Here is a 19,478-nt window from a genome sequence, read left to right as displayed (position 1 = left end):
CTCTCACTACAGATCATGCCATCCGCAAACATCATTGTCCATGGGGACTCCTGTCTGATCTCTTCTGTCAACTTGTCCACCACCACTGCAAAGAAAGGACTCAGAGCTGATCCTTGATTTAATCCCACCTCCACCTTAAACGTATCCATCATTCCTACCTCAGACCTCACCACTGTCACACTACCCTCATACATATCCTGTACCACTCTTACACACTTCTCTGCCACTCCCAACTTTCTCATACAGTACCACAACTCCTCTCTAGGCACCCTGTCGTATGCTTTCTCTAAGTCCACAAAGGCACAATGCAACTCCTTCCTGACCTTCTCTTTACTTCTCCATCCACACTCTCAGAGCAAACATTACATCTGTAGTAATCTTTCTCGGCATGAAACCATACTGCTGCTCACTAATCATCACCTCCCTTCTTAACCTAGCTTCCACTACTCTTTCGCATAACTTCATGTTATGACTGATCAAGTCTATCCCTCTGTAGTTACTACAGCTCTGCACATCACCCTCATTCATAAACATTGGTACCAAAACACTTATCCACTCCTCAGGCATACTCTCACTTTCCAAGATTTCATTAAACAATCTGGTTAAAAACTCCACTGCCGTCTCTCCTAAACACCTCCATGCTTCCACAGATAGGTCATCTGGACTAACAGCCTCTCCATTCTTCATCCTCTTCATAGATGTCCTTACTTCCTCCTTGCTCATCCTTTACACTTCCTGATTCACTATCCCCACATCATCCAACCTTCTCTCTGACTCATTCTCTTCATTCATCAGCCCCTCAAAGTACTCTTTATGTCTGCTCAACACACTATACTCACTTGTGAGTACATTTCACTCATTATCCTTTATCAACATTAACTCCTGCACATACTTCATATACTTTTTATCCATTTAACAAAAGCCTCTCCTAAGCTATATCCCATCTTTTAAAACCCTAACTGGCATTACTTACTCTAATAAATTTTTGTTGGTTTGATGAATTAATGTTCGTTACCCAGGTAAGTAAACTAGTCTACAGACCCTTTTTCTACAATGACCTTGGACAAGGGACAAAAACAGCCCCAGAAAATAACCATAACTGTTCCTTCATATTTAAAAAAAAATCTTATACCAATTATAATTCCTCTATTTCCAAAACAAATTTCACCAACTACCTCTTCTAGCCAGTCATCAACACAATCTCATTTGCAGCACCTCTGCCAGACTGTATAACCCCTTGTTCAGTAGTATTATGGTCCTGCAGTCTGGAACATAGGACAACTCGCAACTTCCTTGCTCAACAATCTAGGGCAAAAAAAAAAAAAAAAGAGAGAGAAAGGTCCCAAATCATGGATTTTTTCAGTACTATTCTAATTCACTTAGAATGTTTACTGAACAGATTTTGCACCAGCATGTATTTTCTGAAGGAAAAAGTACAAAATTCTAATGTCTGGAACGGACTGATTTTCTGATAAATCACAGTGTTAGTCAAAAAAATTTACAAAAGACTGGGCAAAAATGTGAGAAATCAGGGACAATTGAGAACTATGGGTGTAAGGTTATGTACTACTAGACCTAGACCCAGCATCAGTCCTGGCTTGGATTCCCACAGCCTCAATTTGATTCATCTACAATTTTGAGACTACCCTCAGGGGTCACCCCTGAAAAGGAACAGTGTCCAGTAGGGTTACACATTTACAAACTCGAATTCCTTCTACCACCATTCTTGCACCAAAACTTAATGGCCTTTCCTTACACTCTTTCCAAACCTTTCACCTCTCTCAAAAACATACATTTAACATGTGGCCGACAAATGGCACAGTGGCAATTGTAGATTTGTTTTGTTTAACACTAATAACTCTGTCCATTATTGCCTGATGTATTATCGTAATTTACTTAAATCTCCTCTACCAATACTTCTATCATAATCCTTTCTTTACCACTTATTCTAAATTCCTCATCCTTCAAATCGCATTCCTTAATTCTACCTTCTTGAACTTTATTTCCCTCTGCTTCCTGTTCTCTTCAAATTACACATAAAGCACTTTTTTCCTTTCCTGCACCTATCCAAAGGAATGACTTCTCATTCTTAACAATGAACACTAAACCTTTGCCTAATGTACTACTTCATTGTCGGATTTTTATTTCCTTTAAATATCGACCAGGCTCTCTTCTTTCCTTCCACTTAAACTTCATAATGCCTTATAGCATTTAATTAACCCCTCTATAAAAAAATTAGCTTCTGCTTTTTTACCTGCTTTATTCTATACCTGCATTTCTTCAACTTCCATTTCAAACCTTTCCACAATTTAGCTAAAGCAGAACATGAACTACTTGAATACATACTCCTAAACCGTGTCCACCAGAGTACAATGTTTTACATTTTAACTTTTACATTACTGGGGCTATCCTTTTTTCTTTCATGCCTTTTTCTATTTTCTCCACAAACTCAAAAGGTAAAAAATGATGTATAAAACTATTCACCATCAACACAGTGATAATTCATTCACAAAAACAAAATCACACCTTGTTCCAGCAGTTCAACTTTTATAAGCAACTTCCAAATCTGAATCTTCACCACAAAGAATCTTGCAATAACCCTTTTTCCATCCTTGTAAATATTCATCTTCCAAACTTATCCTCATTTTTACTTATATCCATGCAAATCACTTTTTGCTTGCACCTCAAAAAGGCCAAAATCTTTCCTGCCTTAACTTCACAAACCTCTACCAATTTCAAACATCCTTTCTTCTGTAAAAAATACTATACATGGACATTCTTCCTTCCCAAATGGCCTGGCTCCTTAGGTCTCAAAAACGTTTCCTGTTTATAACCGGTTTACCCTATAAACAAACATACTTAAATTTATGAACTCTCCCTTCATCCTTTTTAATTATGACCGTCTTCCCTTTCCCCCTCCCAAACAGATTCTTAACTTCCTTCACTGAGCCATCTCTCCTTCTGACTCCTGCCTGAAAGAGGTTATCTAACTGCAATTCACTTTCTAGTCCCCTACTCATCCCTGGCCCACTTGTTCTGTATCATATTCCTCATCATCAATACTTTGCCTTAATTCAATGCATTCTACTTCTTCCAGGCTTTTCTGATACCTCTTCCAACACATTTCTCCAATGTCAGTCTCCTTATTTATTCCTGGACAACCTACACAGTACTGAGACAAGACCCACACCTAGTAGATCGGTTGCAATGTCCCTTTCTATGCTTCAATTTCTCATTCTTCACAGAAGCTTTTTTCAACCTGTGCTCTCTTATGCCACCACTCTGCACAATGAAAACACATTTACGGTTAGCTAGTATTTTTTCCATTTCTAAAAATTTGTTTTCTCTATTTTATTTCCACCCTAGCTTTTATTTAAAGTTACATTCTTAATTATCAATTACTCACTGTTTTTATCAAGTAAAATGCTTAGTTTAAACATTTTTAAATAATTTTATAAAATGATTATGATGACTCAATATCACTTAATTTTACACATCTATAAATTTTCTCTCATACATATGTAGTGAAGCAAAACAGTTTCATCCAAAGTCCCAATCTGTCTGTACATTTTAAGTTCTGACACTTCAATATACAATTCTTTCAAATAACATTGCTACACAAAATGTCTGCCATTAATCTAACCATTTTGCACCACAGTCTTTCAATGGTGCAATATGCTTCACTTTCCATACTCTGATAAGGTATCAGACAAAACCTTCAGCCCAAACAGCTACCTCTGGAGGTTTCTCATTAAAGAAATGAAGCCACTCCTTTACCTTCCTTAGCCATACCTTCCGTGGCTGAAACAGATGAGAACTAGTACAAACTCACAGTTCATCTCCTTTCAGTCTACAGTCAAATCACAACACAAATCAAGGTCTATCTATACAGCCCAATTTCTGACATACTTATGTTACTGCCACTTTCACACCATAACTCCTTCTATAAAAGGAACTTACTACGAAGTCTCAGTGTCTGACCTAAACTCTCAGCTGACCTTACATTCCAGCTGGAGCACAACTTCCTCAATACACTAGCAGTACACTTTCATTTCCCCTGTCAACCCCCTGCAATAGTCATCCAGTTAGTAGCCATACCTGGAACCACAGGTGAATTTCCCCAGTGCCAAATTATCCTAATCCGTTTGAATAACATCTTGTGTCTTCCCTCAAAAATGGCCATGTCAAGTGGGACTAACCCGGTCAACAAAAGCAAGTGACAAAACAAATAACTGTCTAAAACATATCAGCACTTTCACTGTTAGTCCCAGTGAGCCATCCTCTTCCATGTTTAAACATGCATCTTTCTACTGAAGGTTTCTTAGCAGTCTCAGTAGTTCTCAAACATTCATAAAGCTGATCCAGCAACCAAGAATGAATATGCAATGATTTACATTAGGATGGAACCTTTTCCTGTTAATCACTGTCCAAACTAAGTTGAACAGGCAACTGGACAGTGCTCTCAAAGGATGCAACGCAGAAAATGCAATGTTGCTAGAGCCAAAAAGCAGTAATCAGAATCACTGCTAGTGCCTACTCCAGTTTCTTTTACTCTAGCTTTCAGCAACACAGAAACAGAGGGAAATGCATAACGGAACTGCCTTCCTCAAGGACTCAAAAGTATCATTCTGACAATCTAAAAAAGAAAAAAATTTAAACATGGCATACAAGAAGAAATGAAAAGAGGTCCACATCTGAAGTACCACAAAAATGACCAAAAGGAGGATCTTGGTCTACTCTGTTTCTGGCACTGGTTTGGTTGTCTTGTTAAGAAGTTCACCCAGTAACTGTTCTTCCCAGAAATATGAACTGCCAAAATCTGGAACATGATGACATTTTCAGAGAGATGTATTATGTATCTGTCAGGCATCAAAATGCCAACCCAAGTGCTTCTTTACAGAAGTGCAAAAAATCCTTTTTATAGTAAAAAGAAATGTGCTATTTTTGAATGGTGTCACAACCTTATTCACTACTGTGCAACCATGAAACTGGTGTATGGGAGTAAGAGAGGACAAAAGAAAGGTAGTGTGTGAGTGACGGTCTCAATATTAGGGGAAGGAAGTTATATTTTTCTTGCTGTTGGTACTTTTTTTTTTTTTTTTTTTTTTAGATTTTTTGTCTGTAAATCATCCCAATGCATTAATGAAAATCAAGACCTCCTTAACAAGAGTTTTTTTTTTCTGTATGTAATTCCTCAGCACTCAATCCGACATTCAAGCTATAGATATGAACCCACCAATAGCCAGATTTTTTTCAGTATCTCGTTCCAAACCATTAAGGTTTGGACAGAAAGACAATGACCGTACCCCTCTCTGCTTGTTTATACACCAGAGGGCAGTCATTCATGTCTGTCCAAATTGTGACATTACATTTTGTACCAAACAAAATAAGTACACCCCAGGGATCAGTTCTGTGTCTCTGCTCGACAGTGGCACAGGAAAATAACTTTCTTGGGTGGCGTAACCCAGGAAACCTTGTTGGCTATGCTTACGTAGGCCCTTGGGCCGATAGCCTAGTACCTACCTATGAACCTATAAGTACCACAGATGAAGGAAAATAGTCAGCTCAATTATTGAATTGACTATTAAACCAGCTTTGGAATTCTAACACAAACAATTCCACACACAGTGCTTTCATCTAGGTTGCTAAGACTTCATCAGATGCGAACAATAAATGAACCATCTCATTATATAATCCATTAGCTTAATTATTCAAGTAATCCACCAATGAGAATACAGTCCATTGTCTCAATAAAGCATGTCATTGATCTCAGTCAGCAAAATCGTATTGTAGCGTTCTCATTCCAACAGTTGCCTATGACAATGGGTTCGCCAACAGGACCTAGTCTCCCAGACTTGGTTCCGCCCTTCAATTAATTTTTGACAGCAGTTTGTTAACTGAAGGGCGGAACCAAGTCTGGGAGACAAAGTCCCATAGGCAACTGTTGGAATGAGAATGGTGCAATACGCTTTTGCTGACTGAGATGAATGACATGCTTTATTCAGACAATTAACTGTATTCTCATTGGTGGATTACTTGAATAATTAAGCTAATGGATTACATAATGAGATGGTTAATTTATTGTTTGCATCTGATGAAGTCTTAGCAACTTAGACAAAAACACTGTGTGGAATTGCATTTGTGTTTGAATTGACTATTTAACCAGCTTTGGAATTCTATCATTGAGACGACTATTTTCCTTCATCTGTGATACTTATTTTGTTTGGTTTTGGAGTCGCTGGTGTTAAGTACTTGTTCCAGTGTTAGTTTTAGTAATTTAGGACATTTTTGTAAACAAGGTTCAATTATTTAGAGTTAAAATGCTGGTCCACGGGGCAAACATGTTTACTTACAATTTTTTTTTCCTGCAGCTGACCACAGGCCCCAAGTACTGCTGTGAAGAAAATATACTCTGAAACATTGATTTGTAAATCAGTCTTAATCATTTGAAGCAGATCTCATAAAATAGGAGGAAATTCCATATGTAAATTCTGTAGCTACAAAGACCATTCCAAGGTTCTCTGCTAAATATTTGAAATAACGATAAACACTAACAATTCCTGGGGCATGGGGGACATTGGAAATTGTGTAATACTGCCTAATGGACAGTACTCACCGACTTAAATCAAGAATCCAACAACATGAAAAACTGGCAGTGTCTGGGTGCAGGGCATCCAAATTAAATACAGAACACCTCTCTAGAAAAAAAAAAGACCTATCAGATCAGTTTCTAGTTTCTTCTACATAAATTCTAGACTATGAGATCAAGAATCAGCAGGCTTCCACAAATTTACAATGATGGCAAGGGACCTAGTGTGGATAGAGACAGCAGATGCAAGTGGTCCTGATATTGGACAAACCTATGAGGACATCTCTCTGAATCAGACTATCACTACTGCACATTTCACAACTACCTCTGGAGATGAATCCCAAACAGAAGGGCTCTGAATTAATGGCAGGTGTCTTCCTTGAACAAGGATCTTCTGTGATGAGATCAAACATTCATGTGCAGGCATAAACATCCTGCTTGTACACAAAGCACATGCAACCTCCGATGTAAAACAGCCAGAAAAATTAACATTTGGAATCCTTTAGTGATTGATTTAGGCCTGTGAAATCCTAAACCTGTTTCAAATTTCCAAACAATGAGACAGGGAAGGATCTTAAATACTATCATTTGCCCATATGCTTTCCTGGGGACAGCTGAATGATGATCTCTCCCCAATCCATCTTGCTTCAAACAAATGTTCTACAACTTAGGACATAGGATAAGAGCCAGTAGTGTGTGTTTGTAAAAAGATTTTAATATGACATTTGACCACTTCTTACCTGTCCGTAAGTTTCTCACAAACAGACAGGTGAAGCAGAAAGTATTCTCTTGTTTATCACACATGGGTGGACTAGGAGAGATGGGAAAAAAGTCTGAATCACTCCTAACAGGAAGCTAATCAGTGGATTGTGCTGGGTAGACATCTCTATTCCATGAAAGAAATGCCAGGTGGAAATAGTAACAGCATCAATTTGCCAAAAACAGACACATTGATAGAAAAACCTTGTGATCCACCCAACTCTATATAATGGATTTTAGAGTTTTTGTTGCCCCTCTCTTACTCAAGCTAAACGTTTGCTGCATCATCTCATAAAAAGGGTGAAGCTCATAAACAAAACATCCATTTGCTTTAAGGTTCTATAATCATAACCTGGTATAACAACGCACATGGCTACCTCCTAAATGGATCATCACCACCATGCAGTATCAAGAGTGTGTGCAAGGCTAACTTTGACACGCCCAGAAGTTGCAGTGCATTCTTATGTCCAAAAAAAAAAAAAAAAAAGTCCTCATATTTGTTTAAAGCATCTTTGATCAAACACTTTTCAAATTTGATTTGCCAGGAATAATTTGTGGCTTTACTGAACAACCATTCACAGAGTATATCCAATGACCCAGCCTGCATTCATTGTTTGCTGCTCTGAGTTGCAAACCCCCCTACAGTGGAAGCCTTAAACCCCCAAAATCCAACACAGTGTGACACAAGGTGTTATGAACTGCAAGATTTAAGAAATACAGCACAGTAAGTTAACAGAACTTAGCCCTTTTGCTGACTGAACAAAAGGTACCTTGATGACAGCAGCCATGAGGGGACACATCCTGAAATCTCCATTAATGGAGGAACAGCCAAAAGAATGGGCTCACAGACCTCTATCAATGCCTGGAGGTGATTTCTGATCAGTTCCATCTCTCTCATATGCCCAGCTGTCAGCCAGCTACATGGTTTCCATCTCTCTCATATGCCCAGCTGTCAGCCAGCTACATGGTTTCAAGAAATTCACCAAAGAAGGACCAGTGCGGTGGTGGTGCTGCCCTAGCATTGTCGCCTCACTGTAAGACGCTGTCCAGTTCGATTCTCAGCTAGAGCGTCTTCTGCGTGGAGACATGCGTGAATGGGTGTACCTTCGTTGAAGGTTGTGCATCAGGGCTGGTAACTCGGCACGTAAAAATAAACTACCAATCATTAGCGGACCGGAGGTCTGCTGTGGCAACCCCTAACCGGGAAAAGCCGAAAGACGCAACAACCAAAGGAGGACCAGTCCAGAGCAGATTCTGGAGAATGATAATTACATGTTCTGATTCTTAAACTTTCAAATATTCAAGCAAACAAACCAAATAAGGATTCACCAGACTGGAAAAATTAGTGCTTTCAGAGGTAGAACAAACAGAAAATTAATCAGAGAATATATGAGCATGCCTTAGCTTCCAGAATGAATAATCTTAAAAAGCAGCTATTTAAGGTCCACAAGAATCAGGGATATCACAGCTGGAACAAAATCTGACCTACTGCTTTTAATATTGTTTTGGCAAACAAGGTATAACTGAAGAAGCAAGCTTAAGTTCCAGCTGCACCCGATTACAATCCTAAGAAAATTAGCACCATAAGCCTGCAATGGTAACCCATAACATGCTCTGGTTCCATTTTGCTAATGTCTGCAGAAATGGTGTTGGTCTCCAGCTACTGGTCTAGGAATGACATTGGGATCCTAACATTATGGTGGAACCAACCACTGCAGTTGGAGACTAACACACCACTATTAGTAGCAGCAGCTCCAAAAGCACTTGTTTCTTTGGTTAGTTGACGATGGCCTGTGGTGCAGGGTTAAAACTGTCATTAGTGCACAGTCTGTAGTCTGCACTCGCATCTCTGCAGCAAATACCTGCCATGAAAAAAACAGAGTCCGAGTTTTAAATATCTGGAAGCTGGATGAGTTAGGCAAAGCCAAGAGAGAGACTCAGGAGTGGTTAGTACTAATGCCAGTATCATAAGCTGTCTAGCATTAGGAATTTCTATGCCAGCATCTTGCCTTTGTTTGCAGTGATAAGTATGCATTAATGCCCAATAGGGTAGTTGCTATTAGGTAATTAAACTTGCCCAGGAGAATTGTGAAGCCAAACATTGTAAGCAAAGAGCCTTACCACCACCCCTAGAAGGGCATTAACTCCCTGATAACACCCGCACTGGAGGGCATTATTGAACTTGGAGAATGGGCTGTTAAACTGTTTTGTATTTAGTAATGTTGTTGTTTGTCTTTCGGCTTTTCCCGGTAAAAGGTCGCCACAGCAGAACTCCGGTCCGCTAATGATTGGCAGTAGATTTTTACAAAACGCCGAGGTGCCAGCTCAACCTTCAATGAAGGCATGCCCATTTACGCACGCATGTCTTTCGAACGCTACCCAACCACGGGGAGGACATGCAGACTCCACACAGAAGGCACTCCCAAGCCCAGCCGAGAATCGAACTTAGTAATGTGTGTGTGTGTATATATATATATATATATATATATATATATATATATATATATATATATATATATATATATATATATATATATATATATAGGTCCACTACAGAATCCTGAAAGCTCATAATCCCGAAGCCCAAAATCCTGAGACCAAAATCCCGAAAATTCAAAATCCCGAAAGCCCAAAATCCTGAAACTCAAAATCTTGAAAACACAAAATGGACATTCTGACGTCATTGTGGCTTTGCTATTGTTAGCCCTGTGGTGTTAGGTCATGCGTTGGGTTCAGGTAAGTGTGCGGTTGGTTTTACGTTAGGGTTAGGAGCGGTTTAAGTGAGTTAGGGTTAGGGCGCAGGTTAGGCATGTATGCAATAGTGACAAATATTGGGGTTGGGGGCGGTTTAAGTGAGTTAGGGTTAGGGTGCGGGTCAGGTGAGTGTGCGATAGTGATGGACCTTAGGGTTAGGGTCAGGGTCAGTTGGTAGATATTAGTGTCTTTATAGTGACATATTAGCATTATTTGTGTTTTCAGGATTTTGGGATTTTGGGCTTCGGGATTATGAGCTTAGAGGAAATATTTTACAGGAAATAATGTACATACAAAGTATAAGTTACACAAGTATTTAAGGTCTACACAATAAGAACACTCCCACACATACACACAAAACTTGCAAACAGTGCTTAGCAGTTACAGCTACTTTAAGAGAATATACCTTAGATGTCTCACTATGATCAAATGAATTGGAAAAAAAATATATAAAATGCAAGTCACTGCAACCTCCCAATGCCTCTGAAATGTTCCTGACTTTGCTGCATAGTTCTGCTGTCTCTCTTAGAATGCTTGTTTTGCTGGTAAATTACGGAGGACTAATGTCCGTCAATAATGCCAGGCATTGGAGTTTCATACTTATTTATTAATAAAGCATGCAGATGGATTGCCAGTTGCAATCTAAAAAAGTTATGCGATGCCTCTCTCTCACACCTGTTATGTTCTTTATTTGCTTTTTAAATTTTACTTTCACAAAACAGCAAAGTCACATTTAGAGATGGTAAAAATGGTAGTCATTGTTTTCCCTGTCAGAGCTTCACAGTACCTTAACATGGACTACTCAATATAACTGCAGATGCCTAAACAAAAAAATCCACTACTACAGGGAACTACTGGACAGCAATTTAGCCAAAGGTGGAGGTTAATCTTCCTGATACAGCTTTTTAACAGTGAGATTTCCCTAAGAGTATGAGGCAGCAATTTTGTGCTATGGTATGTAGACAGACAGAACAGCTGATCTAAAAGATGGTTGCCAGTGAGCATCCTTTGTTTTCCTTCTACTTTAACTTTGTAGTTCTGGATCTGCATTATCTGAATATGCTTATGTTTGCACTTTGTTGACGGAATTTACTGTGGAATCTGCATAAGCACTTCTTGGGCCTCTTTAAAGAAGGATGCGATTCAGATAACCCACTCTTTTTCCTCTCAATTGATTTTTACTGAAAACTTTAACAAAACATTAATATATGATAAAATTATTATAAACCAAATATACATATCTAAAAGAATAATAAAAATAACTAAAATTACTATTTATAATGGTGTCTACTATAAAACAAAGCTTTTTAAACAGAAAAAGAAATGCGATAAGAGTAGTTGTTGGTTAATTATTTAAGTCTATTTATCCAGCAGTTTTTTGAATTTCAACAGTACATTATATGAAGAGGTGATTCTAGATGTTCTTGTCTTGATTGTGATGTTTAAGATGACAAACCTCAGCTGTCAAGTGTACAAATTCCTTCATAGTAGAAGTATTCTGTTTCTTCCAGTTCTTGGTGATGACTTTTCTTGCTAATGTTAAGACACTCCATAAAAGCGGGAATTTTATTTTCGGGACACAAGTGGGAATAGGTGTATTAAATAAAATAAGAGATTTGGACAGCATAAATTTATCATTAAAAACAGACTAAGACAGAATTCATATTATTCCAATATGTTTGAAGTTTTACACAGTCATAAAACATATTCAGCTTCAACATTTAGTTTACATCCCCAGCATATCTTTATTATACATTAATACAACTTTATGTGGTGTGATAATGGCTCTATGTAAGAACATCCAAGAGAATATCCTCCGCCTTAGTGATGATGTAGTTTAACTCTGGCTTCTTGACAGCCTGAGGAATGACTGAAAACCTAAGGAGGGAAGAGCAGAGGAATGGAGATGGCAAAGGAGGCACCTGCTCAATGTACCAACACACAGAGGATGCAGGAGGTACTGTGGTATAAAAAGTGGGGCTGTGTGGGAAAGTCCCCTCCGGTCAGATAAGCACTGGGATCGGGAATATGCTGGAAAAAGATGACAACTTCAACCATCATCACCACTTTCTGCAGCATCAGAAGAAACTGTCAAAACCACGGACATGGCAGAAAATCAGCAACAAAGACATTTATTTTTAGTATATGCTCTTAAACTGCAGCATTGGCACTTGAAGTATTTTGTATTGATTGGAACATGTGACAAAGAATGCACAGGCAAATCGCTGGCTTTGGAATATTTACTCATTTCTGATCAAGTCCTGAAAGACAAAAGTGCTTAAGTGAGAGGTTAAAGCATTTTGTATATATTCGTTCTCTATTCTCAGAGTGGTGATTTTCTTCTTGTTTTTTACTGGTGGGCTTGGACTTCAACTGTTTTAATCACTGGCTTGGACTTCTGATTTTGAATACACAGCAGCAGTAGGATGTGAGAACAGTAGTTCAAATTGAGATCAGGATGCAGCACAACTGACCTGCTGTTTGCAGTGAGACAGGTAGTGGAGAAGCTGAAGGTGGAGATGAAGACTCCAGCTAGGCTTTCCTAGACTTGAAGAAAACAGGTGGCAAGGTCTAAAGAAAGCAAATTTGGGCACCCTTGCGATGGTCTGAAATCCTGGGGAAACTGATAAAATTACAGCAGACATGTACAATGACCCAAGCCCAAAGAGTGCTTGGATTCACAAAGGGGTTCCCTGTGCGAGTGAATGTGCATCAGGGTTTAGCTCTGAGCCTACTTCTGTTCATACTGCTGATGGACTACATTAGAAACAGTTCAGAGGGGACAGAAACAAAGCTGCTATATGCACATTATATGATGTCAAAAGGAATGTCTAAACTTCAGCAAATGATAGAGGAATGAAATGCAAAAGTGAAGGCATGTGGGATGAAACAGAGTACAGAGAGGACATCTGACATGGCAGCAATAGGGGAAATTAGAAGAAACTGAAAATTGATACAGAAGGGAAAACAGTGGTTTAGGTTAACAGCTTTAAGTATTTGGAAGGGGTAGCTGAGAAGGGAAGCCTGAATGAGGAGGTCAAAAGCTAGAATCTGAGGTGCTGCAGCCTACAGTCACAGAATGTTAGGGGTAGTGTTCGACAAAAAATTTCCAAAGAAGCTGAAATGTAAGGTGTTCAAAACAGTGGGGTGACCACTATTTTTGAATAGCACAAAACCCTGCGCAGTGAAGGCAGAACAAATGAGGAAGACAGAAGCGATGGACATGAAGTGCCAGAAACAAATGGTAGGATACACACTGTAGAAAATGAAGACAGAGCAGAAGCCAAAGTAGCTCCAACTGCAGAAAAGGTCTAACATAACAGATTATGGTGGCTCAGACACATGTGTAGGAAAGCAGAAAACAATCTGGAGAAGCTTTAGAAGAGCCAGGAAGAAGTCAAGAGCAAATAATGGCATCCATCCAAGAGATGGAAAAATTGCATAAGAGATGTTTGACAGTCAGGCATTAATGTCAAAGAAGGTAAGAGGAGCACTGAATCAAGTGAGGTGGCAACCGTTGACATGACACCCATCCCCATGTAAAAAATAAATAAAAAAGATGTTGCTGATAGGAAGAGAGCATCCAGGAGAGCATCCAGGAGAACACGAAAGATCCTGCTTCACTGTCTGAGGGAGTAGCTGAAAGATTGCAATGTGCTACCTTACAGTAATCCAGACACTGTCCTAATGAACAAGATTCTTGCACATCTTTTTAGAAAGCTTAGAAAAACAGAAATTACTGAGAAACAAAAGAAAGCTAGTTAAAGAGTAGGAGACTCTCCAAGACCATCCTGCACCACCGTATAGTTGCAGTGTTAATCCCAAACATGTTACTATGGCTATTATGACAAGATCCTAAGCAAGTGTGCCCAGCAGCATGTGGAATGACCAAATATGAACATTTCAAAAATAAAGTGACAAATGTCAAGCAGCAAGAAAGGTGGAAAGAATCCAGACAGCAATAAAACAGGAAGTCTCCAGCAAAATCAAGGAGCACAGGTAGCGGCTATTCAAAAGAGATTAAGGAAAAATCAAAGGACAACATTTCCCACAAATGAGTGTCTAAAATATGAAACGGCTGTCTACAGCTGTTTCTTCTGAAACAGTGCTTTATTTGACTAAGAAAAAACTAGAGTTAAAGGTACAAAGATTATGTGGTCCTTTTATGGACTTTGTATTTTGTTTTCATGTCTTAACCAATTAAGTTCAATGAAGAAAAGTGCTTCTTTTCAGGGACACATCTGGGAGAACTGTTTGGATAAGTGACCTGCTAAGGGCTACATAATGGGCAAATGAAGGGCGAGGGAATCAAACCCTGAACTACAGGAAGCAGCATATTAACTGCATGAAGCCTTATTCTTCTATGCTAACTGCCAGACATGATGAAAATTAGGATTAGGGGAAGCACTGGCAACCTGAGACATTGTTATCTGTTAAGTGGTCCTAATACCTGCATTGCAAGTCCTAATGGTTACGTTAATGCTTACGGCAAGTGATAATGGACCTCAGAACTGCAAGGTATACACTAGGGTTCATGGAAGCAACAGATACGGGGCAGCAGAATTTGAGGTAACGTAGCACAAGGACATAGTCAGTGCCACCCCTCTGGGCATGGTGTGGGGTGGCTCTGTAGATCTCGTCTTAGTCTTCTACAGGCTAAGTTAGGAAAACTTTTGAAAGATGGTGCAGAAGGGAATGGGATGCTGCTCAGTTTCTTTTCTCCATGGATGGTTATAAAAGGCATATAGGTTGCGCAGAAGTTGTCATGGATGGCTTCACCAGTTCTGTCCTGTTCTTAATGGTATTATGATAGCCATATATGGGAACAATTTAATAGTGTGGCATGGGTACAGAGGGATGTAGACTAAATGTCCATCTCTGAGGAATGTTTCTGTGAGTAAAGAGACACTCTAATCTGTGGTGGCTTTACAGAAGAGACTGCTAATTGATGTACTCCTTACATGGTCCAGTGTTTAAGATGAAGGTGTGCTCCATGAACCTGGAAAGAATAAAAATCTGAACTGCTGTAAAACCAGGGTCTCAAGAATTTTACAAAAAAATAACACCTAGCAAAGTGGGTGTTCATCTTTCCTCTTCCTTTATTGCAGCAACATGAGAAATAAACAATATAGTCTGCCCCACCTCACTCAACCAAATAAATTTTTTGACAGCTAAAATGCAGCTGCGCATAGATAACCATGTTTTCCAAAGTCCTTAATGGGTAAGCACACTGGTCCTAGAGACCCTTTTCAGTCATGACCTATGTGACATGCTGTCTCAGTGACAGACAGATAGTGCAGGTTGAGCTATGGTCCTTGGATGCACTCCTCTGTCCACAACTAAATTATCCAAATTTAAAATCTGATGGCCACCACTGTTACTAAACAGATTAAAACAGAAATTTAAATCACTAAACAATTCATTAAATGCAGCCTGGCTTCAGGATCATACAGATAATCTTGTTGCCTTATGGGTCTACACCAGCCACAACCCAAAACAGGCTTAATGCTGAACACCCCCAATGTGAATTCCAAGATCTCTTTCTCAACCTTCAGTTCGAGTTTCAATGCCTTGCAGATCTCACTTGCCCACAGTAATTGTACTGTGAAAGAAGTCTTACAGTCAGTCTCCCTCACCTCCCCCTCTGGAAGAGGCTGGTGATTTTCTCCAACAGCACAGCCTGCTGTACTTGTCCAAGGTAGTACATGCCACTACCCAGATTGCCCAACCTAACTGAAGTAATCCCAGTTACTGTTTCCTCTCTTTATAATAAGACAATTGTAAACAAAACTAGTAATGTGTAGCAGAGCAGTCTGATCAATTAGAAGTGGATGCCAATAGCTTGTCACCATTTATCATTAACAAATAAGTAGAAAAACAAGTCAGCCACAAGCTTCTTAAAAGAGAATAAATAAATATTCTATTTAAAGAATGAAATAAGCAGCACAGTTAACAGGTGAATATAGAGAACTATACAGAGGGACAGATAAAACAGAAAACATCACAAAAGCATATTTCAATAGTCTGTCCGAGACTAAACTGTCTCCTACCTATTTGCTGACTAAAAAAAAGTGCAGTTATGCAAAGCCCTTACTGTAACACTAGATGCCTTACTTCTCACTACTGCAGTATTCTTTATACTTGGGATATCCTACTGAGAATAGCCTACTGTCCAGCTAGAATACCAAAGCCTTTACACCAGATGCTGAATGCACAAGAAGGTACATATGTGAAATACGGACATCTAAGCCTCAGAAATAAAATGCCCCAGGAGAACTAAAGCAATCCCAGAGAAACAATTACTCATTCCAGGAAGTGATATTAAAGGAGGTAAGGACACATGAGGAAACTCCTCAGCCAGCAAAAGTGCAACAGAAAAATAAAAATAAAAGAAGGGGCAGAAGGGAGGAAGTGAATACTGCAACAGTGAGAAGTAGGACATCTAGTGTTATGGTAAGATCTTGCATAACTGTTATGTCCTTCCTTATTACTGTTGCAGTATTCTTTTTATTTGGGAGAGCACAAAAGCTCCTAAAAAGTAGGGGAGGAGTAAGATAGAGAAGAACCCTCCAAAAACCCGTTAAGGATAGCTCTGGCAAATCCTGCCCTGGAAATGATTTCCAACTTATAATGCTTGGTGTGAATAAAAGACCAGTTATCAGCTTTCAAGATGGACCCCTTATCTAGACCTTTGGAAAAAGCACCAGAAAAGGTGACTGTAATGGTAGAATGAGCATGAACAGAACAGGAAAGCTACTTGTCATGTAAAGAACAAAAATAAATGGCCTTAGAGATCCAGAAGATGGTCTGCTTAGACACTGCCAAACCCAATTCCCTGGCATGACAGGAAACAAACAGTTGCTCGGAAAAAAAAAACAAAGGGCATCAGAAAATCTAAGTAATAAAAGGTGTGCAGTACCTTCTCACTAGCAGTGGGGAAGGAAAAAAGGAGGGAAAATGACTAAACTGATTTGAGGACAAATCGTTATGCACCTTGGGCATAAAAGAAGGGATTAATGTGAAGAGACATCCTGCCCTTATGTGAAAAAAAAACAGAAAAAGGTGGAACTGCCATGAGGACCTGAAGTTCAGAAACTCTCTTGGCAGAAGAGCCACAAACAATACAGTTTAAGTACAATTCTGCAGGGAAGAAGAAAAGGCAGGCTCAAAAGGGGACTGTGTCAAACTTTCAACAACAAAATTAAGACTCCAAGGAGGAGGAATAGGTTTTCTTGGGCGTTTAATATGGATGCCTTTTAAGAATTATTGGACTAAATACCAAAAGGTGGACTCCAAGGCAGACAGGCAAAAATGGCTGACAAATGAGCTTTAATAGAAGAAAATGCCAATTCAGTATTGAACAAGTCACACAAAGGAATCTCCCTCAGAAAAAAGAATACTGGTCATGTATGAGACACTAAATAGACAATCTCTTCAATTTAGCTGCATAAGATTTTCTAGTAGTGGATTTTCTTGCCTCCTGCAAAACCCATAGCACTTTTTCAGAAAAATGGTGCCCACAACGGCCCTCTACAAACCCAAGCAAGACAGCCCTGGCAAAACCTGCCCTAGCCCTAGAAAATATTCAACTTGTGATGCTTATTGAAAGTATGAAGAGAGGACCAAGTAGCAGCCTCAGAAATGGAACTAATATCCAGACCCTTGAAAAAAAGTACCTAGAGGAGGCAAATGCCCTAGCAGAATGTGCTTTTAACTACCAGAAAAAGATTTTCCATGAAAAGAATAACAAAAAGAAATGGCCTTGGAAATCCAGGAGGAGAGGGTTTGTTTAGAAAATAGCCAAACCAAACGTCCTGGGATGAAAAAAAAAAAAAAAACAGAAAGCTGCTCAGATTTGCAAATAAAGTACAGTTTTGTACCTACCATAAATGTAGATGTTAGAGTGTATTCCCTGTTGCAGTCATTACACTTGGGTTATCCTGCTGGCAGGCGACCCGTAGTCGGCCCAAGTTCCAAAGTCTTGGTCCAGCGTCAGTTGCTGTAGCTCCTTCCCCGACGTCAGTGTGCCAGGGGTATAAAAGTTGCAACAGACGCCATTTTCTTCAGTTTTTCTGGCCCCAGATATCAGGTGCCCCCAGATATGAAGGCTGTAAAGATAAAAATATGCCTAACAACCATGCATATATCACAAAAAAAAAAAAAAAAAACATTTTCTTTTTTCTAAAAGCAAATGCACCACATAGGTTGTATAGAATAGAGAAGTACAGAATAGTCCCAGCAAAAAAGGGGGATGGTGGTTGGGTAACCAGGACTGCAGCAGTGAATACACTCTAACATCTACATTTATGGTAGGTACACAATGTACTATATTCATCGTGTTTCACTGTTGCAGTCATTACACTTGGGTAGAATCCCAAAGCCGAGGTAGGGTGGCTGGGTCTAGATTGGATTTGGCGAGGCTAACAAGCCCTGCAGAACTGCAGTTGCAAAGCCTGCTCTGGATTTGGAGTAGAGAGGTAGGTGGTAGTGCTTGGTAAAAGTGTGCACTGAGCTGCAGGTTGCAGCTTCTAATATGTCTTTGGTTGGTACCCCTCTGAGGAAGGCTGCTGAAGTGGCTGCTGCTCTGGTTGAATGAGGCCTAATGCCCTTAGGCACAGATTTGCCATGTTGTGCATAACAGAAGCGGATGCAGTGTCCTATCCATTTGGAGATTGTCTGCTTTGTAATAGGTTTTCCTTGTGATCCTGCAGCATATGCTACAAACAGTTGCTCAGTTTTTCTGAAAGCTTTTGTTTTGTCCAAGTAAAATCGTAGCTGCCTGTGTATATCCAAAGAGTGCAGAAGTCTTTCCCCTTTAATCTGGGGATTTGGGTAGAAGGTGAGCAAATGAATAATTTGGTTTAAGGCCACATTGGAGACCACTTTTGGCATGAATGTTGGGTTCGTCCTTAGAGGAATCCTGTCCTGGTGAAAAATGAGGAAAGGTTCTACAGCCATCAATGCCTGTAACTCTGAAACTCTTCTTGCTGATGTTATTGCTAGGCGCAGAGCAGTTTTCCATGACAAGAATTTTAGATCAGCTGTGCTGGCTGGTTCAAAAGGAGGCAGTGTTAATTTTTCTAAAACAAAATTGAGGTCCCAAGTAGGTACTGGTGCTCTCCTAGGGGGTCTTATATTCTTTGCCCCTCTGAGGTACTGTCGTAGTAGAGGATGTGAAAAAAATAGGAGGATCCGTATTGTAATGAGCTGAAATGGCAGAGGCATGGATTTTAATGGAAGAAAAAGATAGGCCTTTGTCCTGCATCTCAGTCAGGTATTGTAAAATGTGAGGCATATTGGGGACCAGTGGATTGAGTCCTTGTGCCTGGTTCCAGGCACAGAATCTTTTCCATTTGTCCGCATAAGATTTCCTAGT

The sequence above is a fragment of the Protopterus annectens genome, chromosome 9.part0 (assembly GCF_019279795.1).
Source record: "Protopterus annectens isolate FY-2018-M chromosome 9.part0, PAN1.0, whole genome shotgun sequence".
In the NCBI taxonomy this organism is placed as follows: Eukaryota; Metazoa; Chordata; order Ceratodontiformes; family Protopteridae; genus Protopterus; species Protopterus annectens.
This window is presented reverse-complemented; position numbering follows the sequence as displayed.